This window comes from Loxodonta africana, chromosome 13, assembly GCF_030014295.1.
Source record: "Loxodonta africana isolate mLoxAfr1 chromosome 13, mLoxAfr1.hap2, whole genome shotgun sequence".
In the NCBI taxonomy this organism is placed as follows: domain Eukaryota; kingdom Metazoa; phylum Chordata; class Mammalia; order Proboscidea; family Elephantidae; genus Loxodonta; species Loxodonta africana.
The window spans coordinates 42,160,610-42,171,045 of NC_087354.1; positions in this window are offsets into that span (position 1 = coordinate 42,160,610).

Genomic DNA, 10,436 nt, shown 5'->3' on the forward strand with positions numbered 1-10,436 from the left:
CAGGCTCTCTCTTCATGCCCCAGTGTCAAGCTCTCAGCCCCCACCCTTCCTTCCTCATCAAGCTCCTTGATTACCTAGAATCCCCCTCTCCAAGCCCAGAATCTGGGCTGAAGACTCTGGGCGATGGGTTTGTTGGGCCTAAATCACCAGATCCCCCTGGCTCCTTGGTCTTGTCACCATGGAAACCTTGTGAGGTCACGAGCACCATTAAAACGGGAGAAAAAAAATGTCTCTTCCTCCCTCAAAGTGAGCCCCTCACTTGGCTGCAGTGGAGAGTGGGGAGGGCTGGGGCAGTCTGAGGGAAAGGTCTAACTCTGCCCTCAGGGATGAATTGACCCCTTGAAACGATCAAGGCTGCTGAGACCCAGGCCTTCTGCCTCCCTGAACTTTTTCAGGCATCCTTGCCTAGAAGAGAGGATCCTGCAGCTCTGGGCACATGCTGAGCATGCTTCGTGCTGCACCTAGAGAAGTGGGCTGAGGGCTCTTCCCAGGCAAAGAGATTGAGTAAAAGCTTGCTGCCAGAGATGCTGGGAGCTGCCAGGTGGCAGGGAGCAGGAGAAAAGAGAGAAATGCAGAGTTCTAGAGGATTGTTCTGCACTCTCCTCCCTCCTGACCAAAGGTGAGAGCAGGCTGCCAGTTGGGGCTGGTACAGGAGTGGAGGGCGTCAGGGGCTTTCCCCACACCATGGGTTCTAAGATTGGATCAAGTGCCACAAGGACTTCACACCTTCTTCCACATGGCCAGCAGACCTGGGATCCTCGCTCACACTTGAGATTGCCCAATGCCCCTATGCTTCCCTTTGAGGCCAGCAGTGGGCCAACAGTTCAGCTCCTCATACTCTCTTCTTCTATCCTGCAGGCAATTCAGCTCTGGCCTGACTTATTCCTGGGATCCAGAAAAGTGTCTATGTGCTGGCCTTCTCAAGTCTAAAATCCTCTTGGCACTTTTAAGACCCTTTCCAGCACCCACTCACCACCAGCAGTCTCTGAAACATCCCTGCAACCACACTTACTGGCCAGTGGATCTCTTCATTGTTCCAGACACTGGACTCATGCTGCCTCCTCTATTCACATTGGTTCCCACGCCTGAGATGACCTCTCCCTCCCTTTGTATCTATTTTAATCCTATATTACATTCCTCATCATCACTAACACCACGTTCACCATTATATTTTCCATAGCACCCTACCTCGAATGTTGCCAATGGTCCACCATCACTGCCGTCACCACCACCACCATTGGGCTCACTATCACCACCGACACCACTCTCACTACCATTGTGAACTACCACCACAACACCTTCTACCGTACTGCCTCTCACAACCATCATCATATCTCACTACGATCACCACTACCCCACTGTCAGGGCCACTGCCACCATCTCCTTTTCTACCTCTACCACCATTTCTATCAGCATTGCACTCACCACCACGGCCACTGTTACCAACACCACTCTTACCACTTTCATTGTATCAACGCCACCATCATCACCACCATTGCCATTACCAACACCCCACTGTCAGTACCACTACTACCACCATCTGTACCATTAAATTACACTCACCATTACCACCACTGTTACCATCACCATTCTCACCATCATCACCACCATCATCATCATCACCACCACCATTACTGCCATCCATTGTCAATACCTCCACTACCATCTCCATCATCAACATTGAACTCACCACCGTTACCTGTTACCACCTGTTACATTGTACCACCACCTTTCTCTCCACGAAAATAGCACACCGTTATGGCCACACATCACTACGATCAACTTTCCACTCATCACCATCACTTGAAAAGAAATGTTGTCTTCCTTCATAAAAACAATCAGTCGATCAATTTTAGATCCTTCAATGGAAGCCATGGAAGAATCTACACAGGGAAGGGAAGCTACATCACATGACCCCCATTCTTTCTTTCTGGGACTCTTTATCTTTGGGGGAATCTCTCACCACTTGCCATTGTTGTCACTGAGACCGTGTGTTTAACACCCCGACACATAGCTAAGAGAAAGCTAGGACATTGACATTAGCAGGACAATTTTATAAGCTGCTGATGGGAGTATTAATTGGTACAAACTTTCTGAAGAGTATGCTCACAATAAAAAAAAAAAAGCCTTCAGAAAGTGCATTCTCAAAAATTTACTTCCAAGAATCTATCCGAAGGAAATAATTAGATTAATGTGTAAAGATGTTGTGTGAGTGTTACAATGGCAAAAAAAGGAAAGGAAACACCCTAAATGTATAGCAAAAAAGAGATTGTTTAAAGAAACCATATGGAATAATACATAGCCATTAAAAAGAATATAGATTTATCTACTGACATAAAAATACATTGACTATGTTGTTAATAAGCAAAAGCAGGCTTCAGATGAGAGTTTTAGAGTCACCCTCTATTTCTAAAACTACGCATGTGTGCATGAAACCAGGTGAAGATATTTTATCTTAGTAGTCAGAACAAAAATTCTTCTTAGGGAACTGTCTTTGTTTGGAAAAAAAATACTTAGATTAACTGTTGAGATAGATGGTGGTTGCAATCCACTCAGCATGAGACGAGGAGAGGAATTCATTTTGCTCTGGAGGAAGATGGCAGAGAAAGGTGAGGTGATCAGAAGAGAAGGGAGAGAGAGAAAAGTCGGCGTGGAAGAGAGAGGCCAAGACGGAGGATGCCAGGAAACTGCCCAGTGCAGGAACGGGGAGGACCTTTGAAAAGCTGGGATCTCAATCCTTTATTGAAAGTTGTTTGTGTGGCTGCAGCGTTGACTATTTCTTCTCTCCTTCACACCAAATTTCAAGTCAAGTTTATTAAATGCTCAGAGGTTCTGGATGAATGCTTGTTCTGTGAAAACTGAAGAAAGGTTAAAGTTTCAGGTCTAATCTACCCCAAGATGGTAATAGTGATTATTTTTTGGTGGGGAAAATTATGGGCAATTTATATATTTCTTATTTTTGTTTCACTGTATTTTCTAATTTTTTTTAAATAAGCATGAAAGAAAAAGTAAGTTTCAGGGACTATAAATTGGGAAAACACCAAAGAATCACAAGGAACTAAATATCCAAAAACCAGTCGCCATAGAGTTGTCTCTGACTCATGACAACCCCAAGTGTGTCAGAGCAGAACTGTGATCCACAGGGTTTTCAATGGTTAAATTTTTGGAAGTAGGTTACCAGGCCTTTCTTCCAAGGTGCTTCTGGGTGGACTTGAACCTCCAACCTTTCAATTAGCAGCCGAGTGCATTAATTGTTTGTACCACCCAGGGTCTCACTGGAACTAGACAGTCCAGGTTAAAAAGTATGTCCTTCCACCACAGACTCCAAGCTGTCTGTGCATTGTGAGCACTCTCTTGACACCCACCACCCAGAAGCATCCATCTAGATGTCCCAGAATCTTGAAGCCTGGTCCCAAGAGACTGATGGAAAACTCCTAGTAAAATAAAAATAAAAGGACATTTCCTTGACATAATAAAAATCTCTCTACAACACCAACAGTCAAGTCAACATCATTCTTAAACATGGAACACTAGAAAGGGCCATTCGCATTTAAGTCAGGAGCGGGACAAGAATGCCTGCTATCACCACGCTCACTTCACATCATAAAGGAAAGGAATCCTTGCTCCAACGCCTAAACTAAGACTCATTTTCTCATTCTGATCTCTGGTGTCTTTCCCGCATGGTTAGCAATAGGAGGATGACCCCGTTTTCAGGGGATGTTCTCCCACTCACAAGGAAGCCACACAAAAGCCTTCGCAAGACAGTATGATAAGGTAAAACCACTGTAGTTTTAATAATCTTGCAAAAGATGTACCACACAATGGCAAGGTAGCCATCTGTTGCAGTACCCCACCATCGCCACCATCACCTCCACTCTCGTTTTTATCTACACAGTACACATTCCTCCAGCTCTGCCCACGTTCAGGGTTAGCTTGAGGTGGGCCGGAAAGGACACAAAGAAGAGGAAAGTAGAGGGAGGACTGTTTGGTTCCTCTCTCCTGACATGTCCCTGATTCTCACAAAACCCTGTGCAGTTCATTCACTTGGTATTCAATGGAATAATGTAGTTGGTAATGAATTTGTTTTGCATTCAGTTGGCTAACACTGTTAGTTATGAATTTATAATTTGTAGAGGGATGCAGCTTTTTTTTTTTCCTTCGAGGCATCAGAGAAGCTGTTGCTTACAAACTTGTAATTCGCCGCTGCAAATCCATCTGTAAATGACACTATTGCAAGCTGAAAATCTCCCAGGCACCAGGAATACAGCCTCAGAATTAAATTGTGTGTTTGACAAGAACCTGCTGTTCCAGCCAGCCCCAGCCCTGTCGTCCCTGCCCTTCCTTGTGGGTTCAGCTTCAGCCTTGCCAGCTTCCCTCCCAGTCTGTTCAGTCCCACCGCCCCCGCTCCCGCTCCCCAGTAGTTCAGTCTCAAGCCCTCAATCCTGCCCTTCCACATGCAGAGGAGGGTAAATAGCCCAGGCAAGGTCGCACAGCTCTCTGGGGGAAAGCGCAAACAGGCTGGGCCAGCGTGGGCATAGCAGGGTTAATGGAATGAACATGGAGCCCATTGTGGACCTGTCCTCTCTCTCTGAGTCTTTGTTTCTGCATCATTTATGGGGCTTCAATCCCCTTCAAAGTATTTCTCCTACATTTGCCAGCCAGAGTGTAGCTAGGAAGGGAGTTTGCCCAGGGAAGTCTTCCAAAGAGTAGGAAGTGGCCTTCTGACCAGGACTGAGCCCAGACAAGGGGGAAGGGGAAAGGGATGAGGAACTAGCCCAAGGACCAAAAGGCCAACTGAGGAGGGTGGGGGGCCGTGACCTGTGTCAGCTTAGCCCACACGGGTTATATGGAGCCACATTTCTTCACCTCAACCATTTCCAGTCTCTCGTTTTTGTTTATTTCCTTCAGGGCTTTCCTCAATTTTTTGCTGATTTATTCTTTTTTAGTCAAAATTGCTTTCAAAGACTTAATTTAGGATAAAAACAAAAAGGAAGATCAATCCATAGGTGGGATGAAGAGTAAAATTGGTGCTTGGTAGGAAGTCAGAGCTGGAAGAGACTTTGGGGAACTCATCATCAGAGAGTCAGTCAACAAGCATTCTTAGTACTCCATGCCCCCCGGGGCCAACGCTCAGCTAGAAGGTGGGGACACGTGTGTATGAGTAACATAGCGTGGCCTCTACTCTTGAGAAGATGGGCCATTGAGCAAGCAACCATGATAAGGTGTAATTTTTGTTGTTTAGCTGCCATCGAGTTGGCCCCCAACTCATGGTGACCCCACGCACAACAGAACTGTTGTGATCCACAGGGTTTCATTGGCTGATTTTTTGGAAGTAGATTGACAGGCCTTTCTTCCTAGTCTGTCTGAGTCTGGAAGCACTGCTGAAACCTGTCCGGCATCACAGCAACATGCAAGCCTCCACTGACAGACAGGCTGTGGCCGCACATACGGTGCATTACCCAGGAATCAAACCTGGGTCTCCTGCATGGAAGGCAAGAGTTCTACCACCGAGCTACCAGCGCCCGTAAAGTGTGATTAGCGCTTTGATAAAAGGAACCTGTGTGTTGTGGGGCCATATGACTGGGGCAAAAAAACTAGCCCAAAGTGGCTTAAGATAAGGCTGACTACCGATGAGCTGTGTGACTCTGAGCAAGTTGCTTAGCCACTGTGAACTTCAGCAGCTGTCTGTTAGTATTAATTTAGCCCTTGCATTGTAGTCAATAAAAGGCATGTGCACTCTAGCTTACATACTAGCAGGAAGTGTGGATATCAAATTTGGAGTATAACCTACTCTGGAGGACGGATCTGGGAGGCTTTCCCAAGGACTGAAATTTCAAGCCAAGACCTCAACGGCAAGCAGGAGTTAGCTGGATGAAGAAGAGTAAGAATGCTCCAGGCAGAGGGAACAGCGTGTGCAAACGTCCAGGGGCAAGAATCATGTGCATCCAAGGGGCTGAAAGAAGGCCAGCGTGACTGGAGAACAGGGGGAGTAAGAAGAGAGGAGAGCTGGAGAGAACCACAGGGGCCGGACCATGCAGGTGCTTGTGGACATGTGGAGAATTTGGGTCTTTACCCTCAGCAAAATGTGAAATGGGTCAGAGGTTTTAGGCAGGGGAATGATCTGTCAGACTCGAGGATTTTTAAGATCATTGTGGATGCTGTAGGGCAGTTGCATGGGAGCAGGTAGGAGGGGATTTTTATCGTCTGGTTGAGAGATGACAGTGTCTTGGACAAAAGGTGTGGCAGCAGAGAATCCAGACAAAAGAAATCTTCAGGAGGCAGAATGAGTGAAGGGAAGTGGGTGTGATCTGGGCAGTGATGGAGAAGAAAGTACAGAGGAAGATACCCAGAATTTTGTTAGGAGCGGTTGAGGTAGGGAACCCACAGGGAAGAAGAGTTTAGGAAATAGTCTAAGTTCTGTTTTGAATTTGAGTTGTGCAGGAGGCAGGAGGATCCAGGAGTCTGGAATTTGAGAAGAGTCAGGACTGGAGATGCAGGTTTGGGAATAGAGGGCATACAGGTGGTGACGCAACCATTAGACGGGCTCCCACAGAGTGGGAAGAGTGGGGCGAGAAGTGGAAAGGACCTAGAACTGAGCCTTGAGCAACTTCATGTTCAGAGATGGGAGAGTAAGGGCGTGGGCAGAGGATGTGAGAGCCCACAGTCAGCATGCAGGAAGAAACCCAGAAAGCCTTGGTGTCCCCAAGGCCAAGGGAAGAGAGATGGTTGACCAAGGAGGTGGCTGACTATGCCGAAAGCAGCGGAAAGACAAGTCAGAACACGATGAAAACGTGTCCGGTGAATTCAGCATCTTAGAGGTCACGAGTGGCCTTAGCATTTGAAGTTTCTTCAGGGGAGAGGCGGAGGCGGACACCAGATTGCAAAAGGGAAAGGAACAAGTGAGAGCTGGCGAAGGAGAGGCAGGGAACGCAGACAACTCTTGGGGTAAGTTTGGCTGTGCAAGGAGGAAAGATGAGACAGTCCTTGGAGAGAAGGGGGTGTTTTAAGATGGGAGAGTGTAGAGAGCGAGTTTAAATGCGGACCAAAAGGAGCAAGAAAGAGAGATATTTAACTGACAGGACAGTAAGGATAATGGACAGCCAAGATTCCCCAGAAGGCAGGAGGGGATGATAACAACATGGCTCTTCCTTGCTGTTGGCAGAGTCACAGGGGATTCGTTGTGTGAAAGCACTCTGCCAACCATCCTCTTCCTGGACTATCGCATCTTCAGAAGTGGAAGCAGCGGCCTAGAGAGGTTGTATGAATTGTTCAAGTCACACCGCAGGGCTTTGCACACAAGTCTTCTGGGTCCTCTGTCCTGCTCTGCTCACCATGCCACCATGAGGAGAGCAGGGCCTGAGAGTCAGAGGTTGGGGAGGGGTGTGAAGTTTCAAGGTGTACGTATGCAGGAGGGTGGGAATGTGGCAGTTGGGACCGCTGAGCTCTGTGCCAGGCCCCCTTCCTCTAGCTTTTCCCATCTCAAGTTCACCTTAGAAAATATTTTGCTTAATAAAGATCTAAAAAAAAAAAATTTTTTTTTGGACATTCATTCAATGTTCAGAAAACATACATTGAGAACTGACTATAGCAGACTGAGCTGGACATTAAGGGCAGGGTGGTGAATGAGACAATGAAGGAAGCTGTCTACATGATGTGGCCATGGGATGGGGATGGGTGGGAGTAGCGGGCATTTTAACTGACATCCCACCAGGACTATGTGGAGACAGGGAGGAATTTCCCAAACGAAAAGGATGCCAGAAGTAGGGTGATGGAGAGCAGGCTGGAGGGTAAAAGTCACTAGTTGCCACAGTCCACTACGATGGCCCACGTGGCAGACAGAAGCAGACACTACGCGGACACCGTCCTGGGAGTTCACGGTTTCACCAGGAAATAAGGTTTAACTACACGAAGGTGGGAAACCCTGGTGGCTTAGTGGTTAAGCACTACAGCTGCTAACCAAAGGGTTGGCAGTTCAAATCTGCCAGGTGCTCCTTGGAAACTCTATGGGGCAGTTCTACTCTGTCCTATAGGGTCGCTATGAGTTGGAATCGACTCGATGGCACAGGGTTTGGTTTGGTTTTTTGGTATGCGAAGGTGTTAATAGCAGCTGATAGCAGCCACCATCTACGGAGCACCTACCAGATAACAAGCACTGGACCAATTACTGCCACATGCATTATCTTATTCCATGCTCACAATGACCCTGTGAAGTGAGTGCTGTTATCATCCCTAGTTTTCTGAGTCAAAGACAGTAGGATTTTTTTTTTTTTAAGAGAACCGATTCAGGAAAAAAAAAAACCATTATGGCTCCTTATCCCTGTTCAGAGAGGTTAAGTGAGTTACCCAAGGTCACACAGCTAAGATATTAAATGACCAAAAGAGTGCTCTGTTTCTCTTCGTAGACTGAAGGTCCAGGAAAGGCTGCCTAGAAGGAGGGGGGAGGGAAACAAGCAGAGTTCTGAAGGATGGGAACATCTGGGCTGGTGACCAGGTAGTTTGGATGGAAGAAAGGATTGGTCAATCCCCAAACACTAAGGACGGCAAGCCTGAGCACCACTTAGGATCTACGTATATATTCTCTTACCTGTGGCAGCCCTTTGGAGATTTACAGAGATCCCTTCCCCTGAGTCTCCTCTCCTCTGGCCAGCTGTGAGGGGCTCAACCCTTCTTCACAGGACAGATATGCCAGTCCCCTCCCCTCCTCCACCCTGGCTGCCCTCCTCTGGACACACCCAAGGTTGCTTTTAAACTGAAGTGCTGGGCATGGTTTGATCCACACAGAAAAAAGAAATGTTACCTTTCTTTTCCTAAACACTGCACTTCTATTAATGAGACCCAAGATCAATTAAGTATGAAATAGCCATCTTCCACCCTCTCAAACCGAGTTCACTGCCCCCTAACACTCCCAGCTCAAACACCTTGACATGAGCAGATGGTTCCATGGACCTACAACCAGAAACTCATTTTTTCAGGCTCATTCCATCTTTGATACTGGCTATCCCTTAGTATCACAGCTTCCACAAAAGTGATTGGTGGGCTTTCTGGATCCATCTCCCCAAGAGAACATCTCCTCCATCCAGAAGCTGGATTCCTTCCCTCACAGGTTCTAGAAGACCCAGAGCCTCCAGAAGATCCGTGTAAACACACCTCTGAGAGAACTTGGAGAGTAAGGGAAGCCATTAGTACCCATAACACCATTACTGCCCCTGGAATTCAAGCTCCCCTGGGCCAGCCCCAAACCACCATCCCAGCCCCACCTGCCTTGACACCTTATCCACCTCTAGTTCAAGATCTCTACTCTCCTCTTATCTGAGCTTTATGACAAAGTCATCTATATTCACTAACTCCTGTTCCTCACCTCCCGTTCGGTCCTCATTGCCCAACAATTTGGCTTCTGCTACCCTCTCCCCGCTAAATAAACTGCCCCTGCCACGTCAGCAGTGGCCTCCTAAGCTCAAGACAAATGGGTATTTAAAAAAAAAATTTTTTTTTTTCTTTCTCTCACAGTCCTTTCTGTAGCCTTTGACACTGTTGAGCATTGCTTCTTCCAAATTCTCTCCTCCCTGGGCCCACACAACTTCCCACTCTCCTGGTTCTCCAACCTCTCTGACTGACTACTCCTTCTCCATCACACTCAGGGACTCTTTTCCAAGGTTCCAGTCAGGACCTACTGCTTGGTTGCTAGTCTACATGTTCTTCCTGCTAAATCTCTTTCTAATATTGATTCAAAAAAAAAAAAAAAAAAAACCCAGGCCTCTCTCATGAGCACCAATCCATATATTTAACTGTCTTCTGAACATTGCCACCTGTCTCAAATTGGACCCTTTGTCTTCCTCCCAAGACCTAATCTTCCCACTAGTCTCTAGCTCAACTGGTGGCACGACCATCTACTGGGCTCCCCAGTTATAAGCCATACTCATCCTGGACCCACCCTACCTCTCAAAGTTCAATGAGCCTTTAAGTCCTACCATGTTCTCCTAAATTATTTCTCAAATTGTCCCCTCCTCTCCATCCCTCTTGCCACTCAGACTCTCCTCTCTCAACTCCATTCTTGTAACAGCCTCCTACCTGGTCTCCTCCCTTCTAGCTTAACCCTCAAACCCACCATCCACACTGCCCCAGAGGGATCTCTCCAGAAGGCAAGAAAGACTGGGCTCCTCCCCGACATTATGGAGTCCCACTGGCCCCAGGATAAAATCCAAGTTCCTAATCATGGCCTCCAGTTTCTCCATGATCTGGCCTTCTTCAGTCCACATTCCACGTTTTCACAATGGTATCTCTAAAAGGCCACAGTTGACTCAATACCCCCCACCCCCCAGTTTCTGCTTCTGAGCCTTTTCTCCCATCCTTCTTCCTGCCTGGGAGGCTCATCTCCACCTCCCCCACACTGGCAGTCAACTGGGTAACTCCTACTTCCCCTTTGAGATTCAGCTCAG